Consider the following 4,788-nt stretch of genomic DNA (forward strand, 5'->3'; position numbering starts at 1 on the left):
ATTTTTTTTCCCTCCGGAGCCTGACTTTAAAGTGCTATGTATTCACATTATAGATAGAATTTAAGTAGGTTTCAAGAAGAATCTAGATAAGGAATTTAGAACCTTTAAATTATGTTTACAGTCACCAACCACTGAATTTAAGAATTGATTGATTTCATACAGGGCTATATTTTTATGGCACACACTGTAACAAGATTTTGATTTAAAAAAAAGATATTTGATATAAGAACATTTGTAATTAAGCAGTAGGTTGTACTGATAGCCCTTTTGTGTGCGCTTCGTTGTCATTTGTACATTTTATCACAATCTTTTGTAAAAACCACCATTTGGTTGAAAAGTGTATCATGCTGAAATATAAATTGATTATACCCTTTATTAATCATATACACATGCCATGACATAATATGTAATTATAACAACTGAATTTTAACATTAAAAATATTTTATTGTAATGACAACTTAAGTATACAGACTAAGTAATTCAAATATTTTTCAATTTTTAGCGTGCCAGACACTGCATCTTTTGATGTATACATTTCTTTTCTATCTACAAAGTTTATTTTATATCTACAACAAATGAAACTGTACAGTAAAATAATTTATGAGGCTAGGTATGAAGTGCTGTCTAAAATATTTCTAATGTACACTGGGCATGATATACATTTTTGTTTGTAAATTTTTATCCATTTTAAGTCATATAAATGTTTTATTTGGTATTGCATTGATTTTCATTTGGATAAATAAATGTTACTTTGACTTGGAAGATGTTTTTGTTGAGTGCGAAAAATTCCTGTGCTGTAAATTGATTTGAACTCAAGAGACTGAGTGATTGGAATGCAGGCATCCTACCACCAAGTTATATCAAGTTGGAATCCTCCTAGAGAGACATTCTTGAATACAAATGAAACTTTACAATTGTAATATCAATTCTATTGCTCTTATATATTAACATTCTGTTTATGCCATTTACCAAATTGTGAATATATACCGGTACACAAGTGCGACAACTGACAGCGAGTTAATTATAGAGGGCGTGCTACTGAGTCTCCCGAATCTCGGACGTGACCGGAAAAAGTTGAGATGAACCAGAAATCCCGTCGAATGGGAAAACCCGCAATCGAACGGAAAACGTATCTTTCCAATATCTGCGTACAGTCTTCTACACAGGAAACAGGATTTTACCTTACAAAAAGGTGTTATGAGAAAAATAACGTGCGAGTGCTAGAATGTGAGTGTCTAGGGCCTAGAATATAATAGTTGGCCTAGGCCTATACTATAGTGCTTCTAATAGTAAAATACTCCCTAGTCTACTACCTAGGCCTAGCAGTAGGCTGCTTAGTTAGCTTAGGGCTTAGAATGATGCCTATCCCAGGCATGGACCTAGGCCTAGGCAAAGTAAAGCATACTGCTTAGCAGCAGACCTTCATAGTTTGAGACGTTGGAAATGTGCAAGCTCTTTCTTGGCACAGATCGCAGACTGTGCAAGGAAGTCTTACACAATATGAAAACTGAACAAGGAAATTGTTGCACAATTTTAACAATTTGTACAGGCAATTTGCAAACACTTCAGGGGCCGTAGGCCTACTACTACTAGGCCTAGGCCTATAGACAAGGTTTAGGCTAAGTTAATTAATGGTGAAATTATATATTTTTATTTATTATTTTTATTTAATTATTTTTATTGTATATTTTTATTATTATTTAAGTTTATTACTATTATTATTATTAATTATTATTATTATTATTATTACAGGCCTGTAGTACTAGTAGCCAGCTTCTTCCAAGGGGGGGGGGTTTCTAGGCGTGAGGTCCACAGTCAAAGCCCCCAAAGTAAGAGAATTTTTGTGCTATATGGGTCTAAATAATGCTATAAAAGCAGATATGTTTGAAAATGTCTGTGTCTGGGTGGGTCAGCAGTGCATTAGTTGGGTTGGAGGACTTATTTGGGAAATTTAAAGACAGGGTTTTGCCAGGAAAGAGGTGGTTTGCTAGAAAAGCTAGGGGTTCTCCCGAACTATAAAAACCCCCCCTGGATACGGGCCTGTATTGAAAACACATAAATACAGACCGATTTTGGTCACGGACCAATGTTTTTCCTGGACTATACTATAGGGAGCGCTATGCTATTAAAAGAGAATGATCCATAGGGGACGGAACTAGGGGGTGCTGTGTTATGGAGAGTATTGTGTGACCGGAAATGGAGTATATAGTATATAGTACAGCAAGATGAAACTATTATGTAGGCCAAATGAATAAAGTTCGGAGTTGAAATGATTATTGTACATTTTAAGCGCCAGCTAAATTCATAAGTGTAAGCTAAGTTACGGTGATTAATTTAATTAGCGAAGATATGGAGACAATTAATTCGAAGTTCCCTCTTTCCAAGAGGGGATGCAAATGCTTTGTGAAAATGAGTACGCTAGAAATCCTAGCATACTTAGTTAATTTTTGGGGTCTGATATTTTGTGTGGGTCTCATATCTCGTAATTCAAGGTCTTGCATCTTAGCTTTCGTAAGGTCTGAGCTTTTGGGACACTCATGTAGGCAGGGAGTTTTTTTTTTCTATAATAAAACCACCCCCTTGATGCATGCCAAGTCTTCAAATCCCAATGGAGAGCAAGACCTCATTTAAACTTCCAGTGCAGTGTTTTATCAGGTGTAATTTATACACTATCCCCCACACAAATGAAAGACAAAATAATTACACAAACACAAAAGAAAAAAAAATCCAAATAAAGCTGAAGTTAAATTATGGGCAGAAAGATGATATTGTCAAGATTGAAGATTGTTTATTTATCCATTCGGAAAAGCAGTTGATACATTACATCACAAAACAAAGTGCAGGATAATTATAGTTAAGCGTTAAAATGTATTTGATATTTTAAAGAATTCTAGTGAATAGTGGTACAAATTTATTTTGCTATCTATTTGTTAGGTTTGGGTTTTGACAAAAAAAAAAAAAAAATAAAGATAGGTGGAGTGATTTTTTACAATATATTTTTATTTCCTGTTCCAAAATTGACTGGCAATACCAGGTGAACCTATGTTTTGGATTGTGTTTTATGCATGTTTAACACAAAGCATTAGAGATTAGGAACTCAGATTATTTGTCACCTTCAATTAACCTTACAATGCGGACATATTTATTTTTCTTATTTTTGTCCGTAATAACAAAATCAAATAACACAATAAACCAACTGATTTCAAATTAAACAACTTTTTATTTTTATGTACAGTAGTTAAATGTTAAAATATAGTTTAATGAAACTCTTTTTGAAAAACAATGTAACTGCCATGATTAGACTTCCATTAAAAATCAGCCAAAAAAAAGAAAATACAAAACTGACATTTTGCCATAGACATACTGTACGTACCTGCTGGTAGTCCATTGTCCAATGATATTGTTTGTGAATGTATGCGGCTTAAGCTTTGAATGGTTTGACTTTCATTACACAAACCTTGACCTTCTCACCGCCACATGTATTCATAATAATAATAATTCTGGGTTTATATAGCGCCTCACGTTGACACAACCTCGAGGCCCAACAACAACAGAGAAGAAAAAAAAATGGCGTCTTTTTCTGGGGGGTAGCTGAGGACAAACTAGCATATCCTGTGAAGGCTATTATGTTTTATCATTCAAAACATTTGTGTACAGTAAGTGAATTGGGTGGTTACAGCCATTGAGCTGGCATATGCTTCCTCAAACACTCCTCCCCTCTACACCTGCATGAGGTTCAGGATATGGTCATGCCTAGTTTACCTGTAGGCCTGCCTTAGTTCTGGTTGATTCTCACAATTGTTTTAATGTATACTAAACACATGCTTTTCATACAGAAAGTTGATACCAATATATCCAGCCAGAAACAGAAGATGAAAACGGGCAATTATACAGTAGATTGTAATGCATGATTGTTATACTGCAGAGCATCTCGGTAATAAATATGTTAGCCATACTGTGCACACACTTAAAGAAGAACTGTTAGAGAACCATGGAGTGTCTGCCCTATGAACAGTGAGTATATGGAAAACATGAACCAATGATAAAATTTAACAAAATATATTTAAAAAATGATTTCGGCTAAATGGATTGACATAAATGTTATTTTGCAATCATATCTGGATCCAAAGAAATAATATGGTATGATTTTCTTTATAATGGTTGAAATCTATGCTTTTGATGATTTGTAACATACATAAAAAATATGAATAAAAATTGATTTTTGAACTACTGTACTTATTTTCATGTAAAATAAAAAACTGTTTAATATTAAAATATTTTCGTAAATATTGTTAACCCTGACGATGGTGATCTTGACCATGTCCAGGATTGCATTTTTAAGGAAGTACATTCTCGATTGTCTTAAGAATGTGGAGCTTTTCTGATTTCGGTGATGTTTCTGCATCCATCACATCCCTTGGTTACAGGCCTGGTGAAAATGTTGAATATTAAAATTCATCATTCAGGGTTAATGAAAGTAGTCTGTTATTTAATATCATGTCAAAGGAAAATATAATGTAATATTCAGTTACAAACTTTGCTTGTGTATTATTTCACAGAAACGTGTTAATTAAGGCTATCGATCACTGTGACTGGCGAGAAGCAAGACGTATCTGTGAAGAACATCCCAACCTTATTAACACTTACAGCACTGGGATGTGGGTGTGTATTCAGCTGATTATATACAATTCTGGGTGTGATTTAGTGATGAATTATCATTTTATTGGTTCTTCACTTCAGGCCTAAAGTTACTGTAGTCCCAAACATTGCCTTAAGGCCTGTCTAGA

This window comes from Anneissia japonica, unplaced genomic scaffold (genome assembly GCF_011630105.1).
Source record: "Anneissia japonica isolate Jap-2015-1 unplaced genomic scaffold, ASM1163010v1 scaffold6406_len342834_cov151, whole genome shotgun sequence".
In the NCBI taxonomy this organism is placed as follows: domain Eukaryota; kingdom Metazoa; phylum Echinodermata; class Crinoidea; order Comatulida; family Comatulidae; genus Anneissia; species Anneissia japonica.